We start from the raw sequence: 20779 nt of genomic DNA, 5'->3' as shown, positions 1-20779 counted from the left end.
AGTTCTATAGCTTTGCATTTTACATTTAGGTATGGGATCCATTATGAGTTGATTGGGCGGAAAGATGTAAGGTGTGCGTCGTGTTTCATTTTCATTTTCTTTTCTTTCCTTTTTTTGAATGTGAATGTTGTTCCAGTTTCACTTGCTGAAACAATGACCCTTTTCTCCATTGAATTACTATTGCCTCTTTGTCAAAGATCAGTTGAGTATATTTATCTGGGTCTGTTTCTGGGCTCTCCATTCTGTTCCACTGAACTAGGTTTCTATTCTTTTTTTTAATGCCATACTGTCTTAATTTATAGTAGGTCCTAAAGTCAGATAGTGTCAGTCGTCCAAATATTCTTCTCCATATATATGTGTGTGTATATGTGTGTATATGTGTGTGTGTATACACACATATGTATATACATACATGTGTATATGTGTGTGTGTATATACACACACATAAATATATGTACATACACACACATATATATGTATATACATATAAATATATGTACATACACACACATATATATGTATGTATATACATATAAATATATGTACATATATGTATTCTTCTCCATATATATGTATATATACACATATATATGGAGAAGAATACATATATGTACATATATATGTATATATATGTATATATATATATGTGCCATACTGTCTTAATTTATACTAAGCCCTAAAGTCAGATAGTGTCAGTCTTCCAAATATTCTTCTCCATATATATACATATATATATATGTGTGTGTGTGTGTATATGTGTGTGTACATATATATATGTATATACACACATATATATGTATATACATATAAATATATGTACATATATGTATTCTTCTCCATATATATACATACACACACACATATATGGAGAATACATATATGTATATATATGTGTATATGTATATATGTGTGTGTGTATATATATATATATATATATATATATGGGAGAGAGAGAGAGAGAGAGAGAGAGGGAATCTCAAGCAGGCTCCATGCTGGGCATGGAGCCCAATCAATGCAGGGTTCGATCCCCTGACCCTGGGATCATGACCTGAGCTGAAATCAAGAGTGGAACACTCAACTGACTGAACCACCCAGGCGCCCCTTCTCCTTTAATACTGTGTCGGATATTCTGGGGTCTTTGCCTCTCTACAGCAACTTTAGAATCGCTTTGTTGGTATTTACCAAAAAAGTTTCTGGGAGTTTTCTCTGGACTGCACTGAATCTACAGATTATGCTGGGAAGAACTGACATCTTAACTATATTGAGTCTTCTAGCATTCATGAACATGAAATACCTCTCCATTATTTCATCTGAGGTTCACACTTTTCCTCATATAGGTCTTGTAAATATTTTATTACATTTGGACCTAAACATTTGACTTTTTGGTGTTAATGTAAATAGTACTGAATTTCATATTTCATATTCCAATTATTCATTGTTGATGTAGAGAAAAGAATTAGCTTTTTAATAAAACTTATTTAACTTTTTAAGGTTTTTATCTGTTTAAGTCATCTCTGCACCCAATTTAAGGTTCAAACTCACGACCCCAGGATCAAGAGCTGTATGCTCTCCCAACTGAGCCAGCCAGGTGCCCCAATAAAATTTATTTTTAATTTGCCTATAGGACACTCAAAGGGCTAAATGAGAAGTGGCCATTTCTATTCGTATCTCAAAAGAACGCCAGTGGAGGATGTGACCAGACGTGATTTCTGGCCGTCTTGGCCAGTGGCTGTCGTCTGGGCAGTATACAGTTAATCAGTGCATTAACACTTCAGATTCAAGACTCGATCATAAATTTTTGGCACCCATTATCAGACCCCATCGGGAAAACTATCTGCCTCATCTAACAAAATGCATTTCTTTCTAAGGAGACATCTTCTCATAGAGCAGTTTTTTCCGGGATAAGACGAAGCCTGTGGTCTCGGGATCCCTTCCTCTGTCACTGTACAAGCCCGCATGTCTAAATCTGTAGTCTTCCACAAACCCTGGGATGAAAGTCGATAACCTGACAGTGCTTGAAGAATGCAGTCTCATCATTGGCATATGTAGCCAAAGTGAGATTTATTTCTCTAGCCCATGGGTGTCTGCATTAAGAAGTACGTTCATTCTTCTTACCAGTGTCCTTCCACTAGAGAGAGCGAAAGAGACTCCGTCAATAACAGGCTGAGGCTTCTTACTAAGTGGCAACCATTAACCATTTGGCACACAGATGCCAGGGAGTGCGATCTGTAAAGTTAGTGAACAAATCCTTTCAGCACTTGACAATGGATGCCCTCTTCGTGTATCGTATGCACGTTGTGAAGTGTAGTTTTAGGAGGAAATTAAAAAAAAAAAAAACCTGCACCATATAATACAGTAAAAAAAAAAAATTTGATAGGTTATAAGCATAACTTTTTACATATGCTTCCTGTCCACAGCATAATTCCCAGAACGAATGATAAAATCTAGATATTAAAAAAAGGAGGCGATGAGGTTGTTTCCCGAGGCTTTATCATGAGCCTGAGTGTCTTCTGTTACTCTCATTCATACTAATTCTCATTGATGGAATTTCTTTGCATTTCAGAGTATCAGAGAAACCTCCCCAATTATCAGCCAAGAGTTTCTAGGGAGTGGGTTAAGGCTCTAAGATTTATTTTATTTGTATTTATTTGATTGCCTTAAGGGTGGGAATGTGAATATTGAGGTTCTGGTCTAATTTTATTTTTAGCCTATACCAAATCTCCTCGGTCGTTTCTGTTTATACCAGTACATTCAATACTGAATATGTTAAGTATTCTAGTATAATTCTAGTATAATACTAGAATTATGTTAAGAACTTGGAGATACAAAGGTGAATAAAATAATTTCCCTGACCTCATAGAGTACATAAGCCTAAGAAACATTCATATATAAATACAGCTACTCAGATCACCAATACAATTCGTCCCTTCTCCCTCTCACCAATATAATTTTAGGAGCAGAAAGAATTTCAAAAAGGCCCTAATGTTCTCTGCAAACATTCACTTATAAGAAATAATATGCTTTTACTCTGTTATCAGTGCACATTCAACTCAAGATCAAAATGGAATTTGCTAATTGACAAATTCACAATTTTTTAAAAAATGCATTCTTCAATCCAGGACATGTGTTCTGTTAGATTTGTTTTAAAAGTCATTGAATTTGACCCAAAAACCTTTCGTACTGATTATGTGTAGGTTGCCATTATGGTAACTTGAGTCGTGTCACTCTTTTTTTTTTTTTTTTTTTTTTTAACCAGGCAAGAACTCTAAATTTCCTTTCATAATTCTATACACAGCATTTAACTGTTTACCCAGCGGTAATTTCCCTTAGTCAAAAAAATGAAACTTGTCATATATATTCTTTGACCTGATCTGTGGCTCAAATGTACATTTTTATTATCTAATAAATACATTCACAACATGGACCGAAAAGGAATTGCCCACATCCCTCAGTTTTGCTTAATACTGATTTAGCCGCATCCAGAGTTTAACCCAAACATCTCATGCCTGACTACACTTAAGGCAAAGTTCCGTAGATCTCATGCAATCAAATATCCATATCCATCTAGTCAACTCTAATCAGGATGGAATCATGCTATTAAGATGTGCTTGCCAGAGACCCATCTTTGTAACAAAGGAACAGACAGAAGGAATGTGCGAAATATACAACTAGAAAGTCATCAAAGTCATTTCCCAGTGTGGAAGGTGAGCAAATCTTCCATTTTTCCCAGGAGATTCCCGTCTTAAGCAAATTTTTTCTCATGCATTAATCAGCAGTGTCCTCTTTTACTCTTAAAGACAACGTGTTGGCTTGCACAAAGAATTATTTGATATGCTTAGACTTTACTTTTTAAACTCACGCATCATTTTGGCTATGATTATGGTTTCTGGCCATAAACTGAGATTGCTTCTAAGATTTTAGTTTATCAAGTGCATAAGGAACACTTATAAATATGGACAAGCAGGTTAAACTTTAGATGATTGGCAAAAGCAGGAACGCACGTCATCCCAAAATATCTACATGTGAGTTGAAATATACGATTTATTCAGTTCTTTACAACATTTAGAACTTATGGTCAGCTAGATAAAGCACTGTAATCTAACACAGTACTTGTCACAGATTTTTTTGGTTTTGTGTGTTTTTTGTTTTTTTTTTTTTTTAGATCTCAGGGGGGCCCCTGGGTGGCTTAGTCAGTTAAGCGATCAACTTCAGCTCAGGTCATGATCTCACAGTTCGTGAGTTCGAGCCCCACATCGGGCTCTGTGCTGACAGCTTAGAGCCTGGAGCCTGCTTTGAATTCTGTGTCTCCCTCTCTCTCTCTCTGTTCCTCCCCCGCTCATACTCTCTCTCTCTCCTTCAAAAATAAAGAAAATAAAAATAAAAACATTAGATTTCAGGGGGCTGTGTTGACTTTCTAAGATATATTTTCAAGATTTTTTCTTTTTTTTTCTTTTCTTTTTTTATCGCGGCTGTGGCTAATTTTAAAACAGCTTTCCTCTGAATGCAGAGACTGACCATGATATTCAGAGAAATGGAGACTGGAGGTGAAGCTTTCCAGGGAAGGATCAGTCAGTTTTAGGAATAAATAGAATTTTATCCTGTTTGTTACTGTTGTTTAAGTCTAGCACACCCTGATAAAACAGTGGATAAAACAACGGAAGTATTAGTTATGCATATGAACTAATCAGTTTGGGTATTCACATGTTAGACACAAGGAAAAGGAGGAAAGAATCTGGACCTGATGTCTTCTAAGCAGGTACTTGCTAGGAAATTGTTTTGCCAACTTTGAAAGAGGTGTTGGCAGCTTTTTAATGGGTGCTAAGTATAGAAGTCTGAGTTCTGAATGTTATTATTGGTAAAGACTTGGACCACGAAGATTATGAAACTCACAGACAAAAATGTGTCTCCCTGACCACAGAAGTGTATACATTCCACTCTGGTTTCCTTTCCCTCCCACCCTCTATCTCCAGGGAGAAGCAGCTATGCAAATCGGAACCAAAATATAAACAAAGATAATGAAGATGCTCAGAAGAAAAGAAGTTTATGAACTCCATACTCAGTGGAAGCAGGCTACAAAAGAGTGTAGCTGTCCTTCTAGAAAACAAAAATTAATTTGCTTTGGCCAAATTAAAATTAATTAAAATTATGCAATGTTGCCCTTGTGTTAATTTTAACAGTGAGGTTGTTGTGATTTAAGGCTACAATTAGTTCTAGTGTTTGAAAGAGAAGCTCTGTAATCGAGACAGGACATTTTAATAATCCCGGTTATAAACATTTAATACATCATCTTTAGGGACTCACAAACACATTGTAATTAACTTTTACAACTGAAATAAATCAGATTGCATTAGCATATTGCAAAGGAAAAAATCATTTGCATGATTGAAAACAGCTTCAGAAAATTATGTATAACAGGCTTCATGCAAACACCAGCACAACTTTTACCAGGTTTCTTGAATGGGGATTATTTTTAACAAGTACAGTTTAGGAGTCCTCAGCTAATTATAGCTCTTGCCATACAAGGAAATATCCAGGTTCTCAAGAAGTAGCGAAAGTCATTCTGTGGTCAGTAGGACCACGTCCAGGCTTACTGTAAACTCACTGGGCAACATTCACATGAAAATATAGTGTGCAGTTCCTCTGTAGCTACTTCTACGCTCTGGGCAAGTATTTTGGTCGGGAGAAAATGATTTCTATTTATGTGTTATCCACGTTTCTAGTGCTAAAACCATTAGTGGGAGGTGTTCCTCTGTTCAGCACCTGGCCGGCATCATAGAATGTCAACCCCTTCTTGACGGAGATTTCATTGAGAATATGGCAGTCTGCGTGTTCACTGCGGGATGAATAATATGAATTAAGGTCTTACTAAACATGAGCTATCATTCTTGCCAAAAAGTTTTCAGGTCAAGTGGACCAGTTGTTTTTTTTGTTTTTTTTTTAAATTTAAGTTTATTTATTTATTTTGAGAGAGGGAGAGAGCGTGAGAGAGGGAGAGAGCATGAGAGAGGGCACGAGTAGGGTAGGGGGAGAGAAAGAGGGAGAAAGAATTCCAAGCAGGCTGGAGGCTGTCAGTGCAGAGCACAACGTGGGGCTCAAACTCAAGAACTGTGAGGTCATGACCGAAGCCAAGATCAAGAGTTGGCCACTTAACTGACTGAGCCACCCAGGCGCCCAAGAGGACCGGTTTGATACGCTATTGATCCTTTGGTTCTGGTCACTCATTTTGCCTATGAGTGATCACTGGTGGCGGGGTAGGTGTTAAAAGTACAGAATCTGTAGTCATATTTCCTGAGTTTAAAACCTCATTCCAACATTTACTCTGTGACATTGGGTTCTATGCCTCATGTTCTCTTTCTGTAAAATGAAGATAATAAAGTGGGTATTGAAAGTGTTCTTTGAGGATTAAATGACATAATGGATGCCATTTATCTTAGAATGATGTCTGAAACATAGTAAGCACTCAATAAATATTCATGACTATCACTGTAATTTTTAATTTTGTGGACTATCCTTAGGTCAATGCATAAAAGAAGAAAAGAATCAGTTCATTGCTGTCTGGAAGCTAGAGACTCTCCAGAACTGAATTTACCCAGGGCTTTTCACAAATACACAATGTGGCCCCCACCCTTCCATTCATTTACTGGATTAATATTGTGCCTCTACTATGTGCAAAACATTAGATTTACAAGAGAGGACATGTGTGAGACTTTGGCACTGAGGCCAGGGTAGGAAAAGCAAAACCTGGAGTCAATCAAAGGGTCAGAAGCCTTATCAAGTTATGAAATCAGAGTGAAAGGGATAGCCAAGTTCAGATTCCAGGCATGAGGCAAAGCAGCTACAGCCCCCACCTTCCACCCCTCGGCCCACCCCTCACACACCCAAAAAGAGAAGAGAAAACAACCAGTCAACTCCCAAGTAGAACAGAAAAAACAAGTCGTTTATGGATCACTCTTTGGTCCAAAGTAAAGAATAGGACAAGGCATGTTGGTGAGGACATGAGTTGCATTTAGGCTCTGATCCCAGGACAATCCTAAAAATAGTCTTTTCTCCCGGCTAGATCATGTGAATGATCAACACTGAAATGAGGATAACATGATTTCGGAAGGAGTTGAACCTTGGGTGGAGACTGTGTAAAGGTAGGTTAGAGCTGGTCTCTGTAAAACCAAATCAGACAGAGAGAGTTTAATTTCTGTTAGGTAGAATCTCACAAAAGACAGGGTAGTGGCTTCCCTTCAAGTTCAGTATTTCTTTTTGGATTTCTATTCCATCTGGATTCTAGAAATAGCCAATGAATGAACTGGAAATACAATTTACTCTTAAAAGTTCGTCCCCATATGGGTCTTTGTGTTGAAGGAAAAGGAAGGGTTCCATATTCTGCCCCACTTGGGGGGGGGGAGGGTAGTGCCTAGACTCTTCAAATGGGAAACTTCTCATTTCTCCTGAGGCTACAGTTTATTGACTTAAAAGAGCAGGAGTTTAATTAACAGAAGAAATGAAGCCTATTGCATAATTAATTAGACATTTACCTGAAATCAATAATCTAATTGCCACACCTACATAGGGGATAATTTTCATTCTATTGAAAGCGATTTATTTATATCTATGTGTTAACAAGGTGATTGGTGGTTTGTTTAAGAGACTAACCCCATCTGCAAAGTGATAATTTATTGAACAATCAATTAATCTTTTTAGTATCGCAAATGTAAACAAGCAATGAAGAGCCACACCGTGTCTGCCTTTGAAAGGTCAGATTTGGGAGACTTCATCTTGCGTTCTCCCTCTCAGTCACCATTAAGATATGAGCGATGAGTAAGGTTTTACTTTAACTATCCCTTTGGACTTGTTACCTTCATGGGGAGTCAATAACATGCAAAATATTTGTAAGTACATAAATCACCAATTTAAACCTGTATCCTGTCAGGGTGCCTGGGTGGCTCAGTCGGTCGAGTGTCCGACTTCGGCTCAGGTCATGATCTCACAGTTCATGAGTTCAAGCCCCGCATCGGGCTCTGTGCTGATGGCTCAGAGCCTGGAGCCTGCTTCGGATTCTGTGTCCTCCCCCTCTCTCTCCGCCCACCCCTGTTTGTGCTCTGTCTCTCTGTCTTTCAAAAATGAATAAACATAAAAAAAAAATTAAACCTGTATCCTGTCTTTAAAATAGGTTCCTAATCTAAATTGTGTTTCCCTTTTTAGAGATACACATCACTCTGTCCCAATACACCCAGCTCTATATATACCCTCTGGGCTTTTAATCCAACATGTGAAGAATTGTTTCATATCCAGGAGAATGAATTATAACCTTTATCTAGGAATATGGGTCCATGTCAAAAAGCTGTAAAGCTGAGGTTGAATTCCTATCCCCCAGTCTACATGCTTGTCCAAAGTCTATTTTGCTCTTTTCCCTCTGTACAACTGAGTCTGAAGTTTCCCAAGTCTTAAGGCACTTCCTGTTTTATGACTGTTCTCAAAGCATTTCATTTCTTAAAATATTGTCATAGCTCAGTTTGAATTCTCTTGCATCAATCTTCAATCTTGACTTTCAGAAATCATAACATTTATACCAAGATACTCCCAACTCACTAGAAACAGAACCATAATAATTATGATATCAGCCTGTGTAGGTGGGAGGAACAATTCAACGTGTCCACAAAAATTTCTAAGACTTGATCTCTGAAGGCCCTTACAAACGTCATTAGACGGACGAGTATGTGCTGGAGGGCGACCAGGGAGGTGGTCTTGGAGAAACACGGTCTATACCAGGCTGATTACGTGAAAAGAAGTTTCTAGGTCTCAGGCCAGGGTTTTAAGTTGGGATTCTAGCACAGTGATTCATCATCTAGGGCTCCAGGGCAAGGGGTCCATGAAAATGGATGGACAAAATCGGATGGATTTTCACCAATTTCTAACTGAAATGCAGCATTCCCTTTCACTATGAATGTGGATAAAACATGGTAACAGTATTAAGAATACATATGATTTTGCACCAAGGGATGGATACAATTCTATTACATTAAATATGCCACAGGGGGCGTCTGGGTGGCTCAGTCAGTTAAGCGTCTGACTTCAGCTCAGGTCATGATCGCACAGTTCGTGAGTTCGAGCCCCGCGTCGGGCTCTGTGCTGACAGCTCGGAGCCTGGAGCCTGCTTCACATTCTGTGTCTCCCTCTCTCTCTGCCCCTTCCCTGCTCATGCTCTGTCTCTTTCTGTCTCAAAAATAAATAAACATTTAAAAAAAGAGTCTCTTATACATTAAATATGCCACAGATCCATCACAGTGTCATGTTTGTTCCATACATCTTTAAAAGGACAGTAGGTATGAGATCTGTCGCTGGATCTTGTTATTTATGTTAATAAAGAAGCACATATGATATTATGATACTATGAGTTGGTCTTATCAGCATTTTAATGATTGTATTTTATTTTTTAATTTTTTATTATGTTTTATTTCTTTTTTGAGAGAGAGAGCGAGAGCGTGAGGGAGGGGCAGAGAGAGACACACACACACAGAATCGGAAGCAGGCTCCAGGCTCTGAGCTGTCAGCACGGAGCCCGACGTGGGGCTCGAACTCACGAACTGTGAGATCGTGACCCGAGCCGAAGTCGGATGCTTCACCAACTGAGCCAGCCAGGCACCCCTTTAATGGCTGTCTTTTAAAGTGCATTTTACATTATTGACTTAAAATCATTTTTCCTAAGACAGGTTCAGAGGCTTCATCAGATCTCCGAGAGAATCCAGGGGGCTTGGAATCTTTGGAAAGATCCTTGCCGTCTATGTGGAAAAAGCATAGGACAGTGCTGACCCTTCCTGGACAGGGCACGAGGCACACTTGCTTCCAGATGACAGACCCATTCCCCCGAGTGTGGGCTCCGACTCAGAACCCTTCCAATCAAAGCACTATTACCAGCGACGAGTGCAACTATTACCAAATGATGTTTGCTTGAAGTCTTTTATGCCTATGGGAACCCTCTGAGGCGGATTTTTCTGCAAACGAGGATTGTAACAATAGTTGTCATTTACGGAGTACTGGGTATTTTACATATTTTGTCTCACCAAAACGTGTCCCAATCCCATGAGTTGGGTGTTACTTGATATGAAGAGTAGCTTAGGAGGTGGCAGAGACAATTTTCCCAAATCTTGGCTCCTTCCAGGATTCGCACACCAACAACGGCATCTTTTTCTTGAGAAAGAGAGAGAGAGAGAGAGAAAGGGTACCAACGTTCATGGAACCTGTTGTAGCCCACAGATACTAACATAAAGTCAACATTTTATCAGTATTGTAATACATGGCACTTAACACTCAAGCTTCCACGTGGTCTTGTCTGGTAGTTATTGGCTGCTCCGTTGCGGCTGTTGAAAACAGAAGACTAAGAGGGAAAACCGAAGAACTAAGTGGAGAGGGAAAGACGGGTTCTAAGCAGGATCGTTTCGATGACTGTTACCCCCATGCAGTGTAGAAAATGTCAGCATGTCTCGCGTCCCTCTTTTGAGGTAGGGCTTTTGTGCTAGGCACAGAGGTACCAGGGAGCTGAAGAAGCCAGCCCGTCTCCAACGGGCTTCACAAGTTGGGAAGAGACTGCTATAAAAGTTGTACCCAAAATGAAAAGTAAAATGGTAACCCTAGCTGACGTTTATCAAGGACTGCCATATGCCAAATACTTTTCGAAGTGATTTACAGGCATTAAGTCATTTAATCCTCGAAGTAACTCCAAGAGCTGAGCGCTACCATTATTTCCTTCATCGTACAAACGAGGAGACGGAGCCAAAGAGAGATTAAGCCAGTTGCCCAAAGACACACAGCATGTAGTGACAGAACTGGGATTTTGACCAGAGGACCTGCGCTAAACCCCTGTCGCTCAGAATAAACCAAACGTTGTGAGTGCAGCGGCATCAGTGATGAAAGAAAGATGAATTCTGATTGAAAACCACAGGTCACCTTACCAAGCTGTGTGTGATATGCATTTGAACACTTATTTGACTTATTTGACTCAATAGATATTCCCTGAGTCCCTACTATGATAGTATTGGCTTCTTCTAAGCGATGCACCAGCTCTGCTGTTCCGGAGATGTTTTTAACCATTTCTCACCTGACCAGTGGAAGCAAAGTGATGATGGGGAGAACCAGGGGGCCATTTAAATGTTATGTAAATAGTAACAATTTCGCGTACACTTTCTATCAAAAAAGTGGCTTTACAGGCCAAAGCAATTTTTTTTTTTTTCAGGCCAAAGCCATTTTAAAAAAAGGAGAGTATCGTCCGGGAGGAGAAATCCCAAAGAGTTTGGAAGGTATTTAAATGTGTTCACTGTGGGATTTGCTCCCACATTCGTATACATTAACCGTTATATGTAGTTTTAAAACTTTAGAGATGCATTTTGCATGAAGAGAGATCACTGCATGATTTTTTTTTTCACATTTTCAGGACTCCTACTTTATGTTGTACTTGGAGTTGAGAGAACACTTAACGTCCAATATAATGCTCTGTCTTTTCACTTATTTCCAATAAAAGATTTATTTTCTTGAGAAGTCGTTTCTCTCCTCAACCAGGGAGGGTGTCCTTCTTATTATTTAATTTTTTTCACTTATTTTATATTTGTTTTGAACATAGTGTAAAGCATTCAAATAATTTCGGCCATGGAAATGCCTGTTCAAGATGAATGTCCTTCGTTTCTCCATTGGGTTTCTGAAATGATCTATTTGGACTCTGTTGTTGCTATTATCCAACTTACGATTTTTTCCTTCTCCTAAGAGTACACTCGATGGGATGCCGTACTAGTGGGAAAAGGCTAATTTTCTCTTTTGAAGTTTTTATCTTGATTCAAATTAGTTAGCATACAGTGTTATGTTCGTTTCAGCTGTATAACAGAGTGATTCAGTAATTGCAGGCATCGCCCAGCGCTCATCGTGACTAGTGTCCTCCTGAACCCGAACCCGTTTCACCCATCCCCCTACCACCTCCCCTTGGGTAACCATCGGTTTGTTCTCCATAATTAGGAGTCTGATTCTTGATTTGCCTCTCTCTTATTTTTTTCCCTTTGCTTGCTTGTTTTGTTTCTTATAAAAGGCAATTTTTTTTCTTTTTTTGGTGAAAGATTGTACTTTGAAAAAATCATGAAAAGATCTCGATTTAAATAGGGAACATATTCATGTTCACAATTTAGGAGGTACGAAATGACGAACAAATTCTCTTAACCCACCTTGTCCGCTCTGCACCTAGTTACCTTCTCAGAGGCAAACATGTAACTAGCTTAGATAGTATTCCAGAGATATTCCAGTAAAGTACAACTATATACATGTAAAAGGTGAATTTTCTGACTCAGAGTTGGTTAAGAGCTCAGATGAGCCCTTTAGGAGTCTATGTCTAGGGTATGCATCAGACTAAGAACTATCACAATCAATTTTAACTTTCAGGATATAACATAGTTTACCCCTAACTGAATCAAAACCTTTTTCTGGACTGTGGTGGAAGGGAACCCTCCAAGTTCTCAGGGTTAAGGTCGTAACAGCGAGTCAGGCATAGGCCAGGTAAGGGTTAGAGCCATCACCGGGAGATGCCAAGTCAGGCCAGAACAAATACCAGATTGGCAGTGACTCTGAAATTCGAGTTCAGAAAAACTGATGAGATAAAAGCAAGATGAGGGAAACTATAATTCATACATCAGAGGCCCAAACAAATCAGGATTTTGGAAGAATGAACCTCTTTTCTCAGACCAGCCCAAGAGAATATCTCTCTGGAAGGATACCGAGATCTTTGTATTAAAGACTCCCACCATGCCTACTTACTTTTACAATCAAACCTTGGTTTAAGAGTGTAATTCTTTCCAGAAACATGCTTGCAATCCAAAGCACTTGTATATCAAAGCGAATTTCAAGAACTTTTGGTTCAGTCGTGATCATGTGATGTTCAGTGTCAGGTACCCGACTGCCATAGCAAGCCAACGCTCGTTTATCAAGTTAAAATTCATCACAAATGTCTGATCCTCTTGCGGAACCCTCGAAGAACAAGTTACTCGCAATCCAAGGTCTTACTCTCCTTTGAACACTCCATAACTGATCAGGGCTCGCCACATCCTTCCCGGAAATAAACACTGCAGTTTTCTTTGACTCCACGAGAGTGGACAAAAGCCGGGCTCCTGATGTCAGAGGGGCTGGGGTGGGAAGGTTCAAGGCGAGGGGGACCCCACGGCGGGTGGACCTTATTGCGTTTTATTATTAGAAAGAGACTGGTTCCGTGGTTGTTTCTCTTAAAACCGAATTTTCTCGTCACCCCGCAAACTGCCCCTGATAGTTTGTTTCTAATAGTTTGCCCATGATCAATTCTCTCTGGCCTTCCCCCCCGGTTGTCTTCAGGTCTTTAACCCTTTGCTGGTTTTGCTTCCTTTTCTCTGTGCTTTCCTTTTATTTCATTGGACTTTAACCAGCCATACACAAACATCCCAGCTAATCTTTCCAAATTAGCACAGCACCAGCTCTGGAGGTTCTCATTAGATGTGCAGCTGAGATGTATCAGATCTCATTTGCCTAATATGGAGCCTAACTTTGGGCACCTGGCCCTTGCAGTAGGGGGTAAGGAAAAATAGGAACGGGTCTTTTGTCACTGCTATGCAGACTCACTAATTTGCTCCGCCTAATAAAATTACAAATGAATACAGCTTTATTCACATTGCCTTTATAGGTTATAATAACCTTGGTACCCCATAACCTCCTGCTAGCTGAATTAATCAGATCATATTAATATTTCTTCTTACTTTCTTTTAACTGGTTCTTCTCTTAATTAAAGGGGCCAAAGACGTAAACAGGGTAGGTGACTAGAAACACGGCGTCAGGTTATAAACAAGGCTCATTAAAAAGATGGATGTGCAGGCCGACTGCAAAAATTGCTTACTTTGCAAGTGTACATTTTGTAATTTCCTGACGACTAAAAGAACTAATGCCAGATCCCACCCCCCTCCCTTTCGCACATGTATAAAAGATGATAATTTTTGAATACCAGGGTGGGAATGGCAAAACCGAGGAACCTATTCATCAACCAGAATAAGGTCTTTCACATTATAAGACTCTGAGCTCCTTCCCCACAAGCCTACAAACGTGAAATATGGAGAAAGAAAAGAAAAAAAAACACAGGAAATGATTTAAAAAGGAAAAAAGAAAGATGAGGAACTTTTAAGAGAGAACGTTACACATATTACACCGCAGTTAAATTTGAAAGAGAAAACGAGGGTCTTCTTAAAAGAGGAGTAAATCTTTTGAACTTGCCCCTGTTCAAGAAGGTGGGGGCGACACACACACGTGTTTGCCTGCACACGCAGGGCAACAGAAAGCTTCATCTTTATGCATGAGAGCAAGAATCATTAAAGCGGACAGTCTACACTAGCAAGCTCGCGGGAAGTTGTAACTACAAAACAGAGCTGGAAATGGTACGGTGTGGGAAATTTAATTCGGGCGTGTTTTCCATTGTTGTAAATGCTTTGCGTCCACTCGTACGTTGACACGATGGTGTGCCTACGCCACGATGCTGAATAGGTTCAGAGGCATGGAATCGATAGGCGTCTTACAGGTGGATTCTAGAAGCCACGTGTTTACATTTGATGCATTCGTAATATCTACATATTTATGTTTATAATTCATGCTTTTATTTGTACACTCCCACACATACAGATGCTCCTCCGGTCCCAGTTCTGGTGTTTTGAAACTTTTGCCCCCATTCGCATCCCCAAGCAAGAAGGCGCCCGCATTTTTATCCTGGCAGCAATTACTGGCAAAACCCAAGCTCTGATTTCCTGTCCTTCCATCTCCCTTCTCAACGAGAGAGAAAGTCGTTCTGACAGGATGATGCACAGCAAGACCAGGCAAGACCTCACTTCTTCATGAATAAATTAGAGATGAAAGTTTAACTGATCCCCTTGCATTTTTATGGAAGGACCTCATCCTAATTTACCTAAATGCTTTGAGTAAAAGGAAAGAAAATGTAAGAGGCCAAGGTGGAAAGGTTAAAATCTGCGTTTAAAGGGAGGGGTTTTTTTCAACACACCACAACACACGGACGCCGGATGCCAGCAACTGTTCTAATGATTCCTTACTCAAACATGTAAGGGAAAAACCAAAGAAAGGAAGAATTTTCTTTCTCTGCCAGTATTGCTTCTTAGAATGAAATGCTGCAGGTGTGACCAACGATTCTTGGTTCAAGAAATTCCTCACAGATAGATTTTCTATACATATACATGTGTCTGTGTGTGTGTGTGTGTGTGTGTGTGTGTGTGTGTATTATATATATAGCAAACACAGGAGTGGAGACTGAACAATCTGTATTTAAGGTATTATTTTCCTCAATGGAGCTCAAACTCTGTGGAAATGGCATTTGTTTTTCATCAAACACTTCTAGGATATGCTTCAGCAAGTGACCTATTTCAGCATTTTCTCCACTGATGCATTTTTAGTACTAGGCAGGCAGGCCAGGAGATGGGGTACGGGGCCCAAGTATCAGGTTTTCCCATATAGGATCAGACCAGTTGGGCTAATGGTTTTGGAATCCCGCCTCTGGCATTGGCCATTACCTGATGCTTCAGAAGCCAGGAATGAATTTGCATGACCCCAGCCCTTGAGATGTCCCCTGTGGAAAAATAGGAAATTGGCGAGTAGGATCATTTCACGGATGTGCTGAAGTTGTCATTCTTAGAAATCTGTGGCTTCAGCTCTGTGCCTGGGAAGTTCACCTGCAAATGCATTTTGAGCGGTTCCCATCTGCAAATTGCTGGTTTTATAGGGAGAGGAGGAAGCCTGAGAGTCCATTCTTAGTCTCCCTTGCCTTTGGCTATTGAAAAGGTTGCTAAATACCATGTCCCGATAATATTGGGGTTGGATGTGCAAACTCGTCAGGCATGACTGAAACAGCGAGAAATAATACTGTTTCGAAAGGGTCCAAGAAGAAAATTAAATCATTCCGATCCACTGGTTTTTGTTTTGTTTTGTTTTAATGGCAGTTTAGCATGCAGTTATTAAATGGTAGAGAAAAAAGAAAAAGAAAAGAAAAAATGGAAGCAAATCTATCCATGTCATGATTCCACTATGCCCTTAAAACTTTAAGGATGCTTGAGGTTGTACATGTGTGCTTTAGGTTTTAAATTACGTGTCCTTGGCATAAAATCATTGTGACGTCTCATCGCGCTTTGTCCTAATAAGGTAGACTTTCAAATCTTGTCCGTGGCCGGTCACAGACACATTTTGAATGGAGCCTTTTTAATTGTAAGTTTTTCAAAACTGTTACATCCGTTTCAAAAATAAATAAACCTCAGGGATAAGACAGACTGTTTTCATCCCCGTTCCACGGGATCCCATATTTTAATAAGCATTCTAAGTTAGTGATAGCCAAAAGCTGTGTGACTGGAGATCCTTATTTTATATCCTGGTGGGTTGTTTTCTTTTGTTTGTTTTTTGTTTTTTGTGGGTTTTTTTTTTTTTTTTGCTAAAATGACTAAAGCTTCTGCGATATTCACTGTGATCACCTTTAAAAATTTTGACATCTTAATTAGCGTGGGGGGGGGGGGTGTGTTGGAGACCATTTTTACCAAACAGAAGCACAGCCTTTTCAAAGAGTCCCACAGACTGGCTATGTATATTTTTTGAACGTTAAAAGTCTTTTTTTTTTTTTTTCCCTCCCCACCCCCTGTCCTCTTTTGATTATTTTTCTGGAATGAATGTCTGTTTCCCTTTCACCATTTGCCATTACAGGAGTATAATTCCATGATCCCTTTCTTCTCCATGCAACTTCCTCTAAACAAAAGGACACAATAAATAAACACAGGAGATAAGACAGTTCCCCCCCCCACCCCCACCTCCCAACCCCCTTCCCTTGAATGTCTTGAGCAGCCGGAACCACTTTAGTCCTTCAAATATTGTCCTGAATTAGTATCCACGCTGATGCAGTGAGGCTAGAGTGTATAATAATGCACACTCCCAACTGTAATATGTGTATTGATATATATTTTTTCTAGTTCTTTTGGCAAACCTATCTTGCTGACTATACTGATGAAGGTTGCAAGTAATTGTGTACGCGTTTCTGTGAAAGATAAATGACCTTCCTTCCCAAGGACGCTTGGCCAGGCCTTAATCCTGAGCGTGTGTGTGCGCGCGCGCGTGTGTAACTGTTTTTTGAAGGCCTGACAAGGCATTTTGATCATTTCCTCATTTTGAGGCCTACCCACGGCCTCCTCCGTGGCCCCCCTCTCTGAAACGTTATTATTCTGTCGTGAGCCCTTCTCTGGCCAGGATGTTACTTCATTTCCACCTTTTGTCTCAGCCTGAATGTGAATGATGTTCTTTCGGCAATATACGGCCGTTTAAACTCCCCGTTGCTGCCTTACATAAATATACAACACCCGTCTCGCCCTATAACTCACTTTAGGCCTGGAAAAATAGTGACTTCCTTTATTGGTCAGATTCTCCCGCAATTCCCAACAGCTGTATGTTCTCACCTTTGAGGATCCACACCGTCCGATTTGTATTTGTCTCAGCACTACGGCTGTGGATTGCCAATAAAAACGAGTCCCATTTTTATAACCCCTGAGAACACAGGGGCCGGCTTTCCGGAGACACGGATACCCCCGCCCACCCCCCGACCCCCCAAAAACAAACAAACCAAACCTCCCCACAACTTACCAAAAAGTGGTCTTTTTGTCTCAAGGACAGATGGCCTTCGAAGCGAGTGAGTCGGGGATTCAGTAAGGCATGAAACGTGGTCTCTGGGCCCATTCATTTCCCTCAAGAAAATCCGTGTTTATTTGCTTCCTTAAGAGAACAAACGGGGTGACAGGGCATATCATCATTAAAGTGACACGTGCTCCTCGGTATATGGGATACCCATATATGCAAGAGAGTGTCTAAAAGGAATACCAAAATTCACATTCCATTAGTTCCTTCACCTCTGCTAAGAAGTTCAGTTACATCCCTGTGCCTCTGAATTGAGAGGGATTTTTAAATGGGTGGATTATATCGGATTTACATATTTATTCATTTGTTTGTTTTTAAAGCTTATTTATTTTAATTAGAGTTTTTCTCTCTTTCTTTTCTTTCTTTCTTTCTTTCTTTCTTTCTTTCATGAGAGAGAGAGAGAGAGAGAGAGAGAGAGAATACAAGCAGGGGAGGGGCACAGAGAGGGAGGGAGACACAGAATCTGAAGCAGGGTCCAGGTTCCGAGCTGTCAGCACAGAGCCCAAAGTGGAGCTTGAACTCACGAACCATGAGTTCATGGCCTGAGCTGAAGTCCAACTCTTAACGGACTGAGCCACCCGGGTGTCCTTTGAATTTATTTCTTAAAGGAGATGATGTAGGAAAAAAAGTTGCTTTCAGAATGGAAATCACTACACAGTCAAAAGGTGGTAGTATAATGGCTAAAAGCACTGTATTTAGTTATGGATGCTCATGGGTTGTGGAACTGAGCTCCATTTCTGCTTAAGAACTGGAGAATTTGGAACAACTTCCCACATATATCTGAGCCTCAGTTGCTACCTCTGTCAAATGGGGGCTCACTACGTCTCTGTCCTGTTTTGCGCATTAAAAAGAAAAACTGCATTAATGAGTAAAGTCCAAAGTGCTCTACAAATGGAAGATCACATTTTTTTTTTGTCCTCTGTAATAAAGTTGTGGCTAATATATACAACTTTTATTCTTTTAATTCATTCATTTATTTTTGAGAGAGAGACAGACAGACAGAACACAAGCAGGGGAGGGGCAGAGAGAGAGGGAGACACAGAATCCGAAGCAGGCTCCAGGCTCCGAGCTGTCAGCACAGAGCCCGACTCGGGGCTCGAACTGATGAACCTCGAGATCATGACCTGAACTAAGTCAGACGAGTAACTGACTGAGCCACCCGGGGGGGGGGGGCCCGTACTATATGCAACTTTGAAATAGCAATGTTCTGGAAAAGCAGGGGCATGAGATGGAGAAAATGAAGACCTTGGGCATCCTGGATTCGTGCCACAAAACCACACACTGAAGGGAAAGGGCAAGAATATTAAATACTAACGCGTCAAAGCTGCACTTAAAAAGGACGTAAACTCGAGGAACAGGGAAATTTGCCAGATTAAAGTCAGTGACACCCCTCTATTTTATGACCTCGCAGCTCTCCACAGGAGGAAGAAGGCTGACTGCTGACATACAGCATGTGTTAGCAGAAGGGACTGCCTGCCAGCTCATTGCCAAGTGCACACCGACAATTGTTTCTGTCGTGCGCAAAGCTCTGGCTTTGGGAGGTGTTTCCTTCCGTGCTCCCAGCATCACCCCCGAAGCACGACTGATGACTTTGGAAAGGCACCTACCTGTGCTCAACCCATTAAACCTGCCCCCCCTCCAAGGCGGCTCCCAAACGGACTCACATGATCTTTTCAGTATTTACCCCGAACGCGGCCGAGGAACGCACAGTCTCATGTCTACACCTGCTCCTCGGATGGATGCGCAGAAGGAGCTTCTTGTAACTTCTCTTCTACGCCCCCACGTCGGACCCAAATCTCCAAAACTGTCCCTCGGAGGAACTGAACCTTTTCTTCGGGTCAAACTGCTCCCTTGTCAGTGGGGAAATTTTTCTGCTCCAGGTGAAATGTTACCAAGTACGTTTCCCCCCACGAAGCCCTGGACTCGAGCTGTTTTATTTATCTGACCGATCCGAGGACTGTAAAACGTGCTATTGCACATTGTAACATAAGCCTTTTTTTTTTTTTTTCCCTAAAGTGTGCCCTGAGTATTTGCAATTGTTATCAGGCCCAGATGTATCCAAGTGTCAGCGAGGAGCTCTGCTAGCTGGTTCAGATATACAGAATGTAATTAATTAGCTCAAAGGCCTCTGCTCCAAGTTTGTAGTAGAAGGAGCGCCTGAGAATAACCATTTGCTCCTCTCCCCTCCCTCCCCTCCCCTTACCCCCCCTCCCCTCCAAAATGGTGGCAAAAGGTGAGAATCTATTGTTCGTGATGCCGAAGGTCTGAGAAAGAGCAGATTCATGTTTCGATGGAGATTCCCGCCCCCCCCCCGCCCCTCCGTGGCAAAAGTTAGCTGGGGGGGAAAAAAAAGATTAATAAAAAGCTGGGAGCGGAAGTGGACGGGTTGAGAGGGTCTCAAAGGGGACAAAGTGGTCCTCGCTGCATTTTAAGACGGTGTGCTGAAAATCCCAAATCACATTATTTTTGCTTTCTTCTCCGTCCAGATTCTCCCTTCTAGACCTTCAACTTTTAGAAACGTGTCCAAGAAGGAACGTTTGCATTTTATACGCAACGCTTCCCAACCTGTGCCCCGTCCAGTACGCTGTGCTAGAGAAAAGGTTCTTAGGTACCAGGAAGAAAGCAAAAAAGGTATGATGCAACCAAGGATGGGCGTATGGTAAGCTGAGCTGCATTCTTAAGAGCACTGATCAGTATATTAGTTTCGGGGCGGGGGGGAAGGCACACCAAACAAAAATAGGGGAGTCGTTTACCCAATGCAGTACACATTGGTGAAGGCAGCGCAATTCCTTCCTGACCCTTGCAGGAAATCAGTTTATGCCCTGAAGCATGAAATTTGATTGTAATTATTTTAGCTTGCTCGGCTACATATGTTATTGATGTTCTTTCCTAAAAATCACCAGCCTTTTAGAAACCCTGCCATAGTACTTGACTCCATGACCTGTAAGGTATACATAATAGAAAATAAACCATGCAGGGTTTCTCTATTGATTGTTCCACAGAAACTCTCTCTTCCTAAAGAGCAAAGCCCCAGTGTTCTTATAATAGTTGTATATAAAAACAAGACTCTATTTAC

At 40.8% G+C, this 20779-nt stretch overlaps 1 long non-coding RNA gene across 1 annotated transcript in view; it reads right to left on the bottom strand.

Moving 5' to 3' along the window:
• Positions 1 to 19666, bottom strand: part of LOC102972635 — a 40597-nt gene extending 20931 nt beyond the window's left edge. Inside the window, exons 1-2 of the long non-coding RNA XR_444472.3 lie at positions 19388 to 19666; positions 17653 to 17781 (exon numbers count right to left, since the gene is read on the bottom strand). This is a non-coding gene — a long non-coding RNA (uncharacterized LOC102972635). The remainder of the gene's footprint in view (positions 1 to 17652; positions 17782 to 19387) is intronic.
• Between the last annotated feature and the right edge of the window lie 1113 nt (positions 19667 to 20779).

The sequence above is a fragment of the Panthera tigris genome, chromosome B3, assembly GCF_018350195.1.
Source record: "Panthera tigris isolate Pti1 chromosome B3, P.tigris_Pti1_mat1.1, whole genome shotgun sequence".
In the NCBI taxonomy this organism is placed as follows: domain Eukaryota; kingdom Metazoa; phylum Chordata; class Mammalia; order Carnivora; family Felidae; genus Panthera; species Panthera tigris.
The sequence above is the reverse complement of the archived record's forward strand: the minus strand, read 5'-3'. Positions and strand labels throughout refer to the sequence as shown.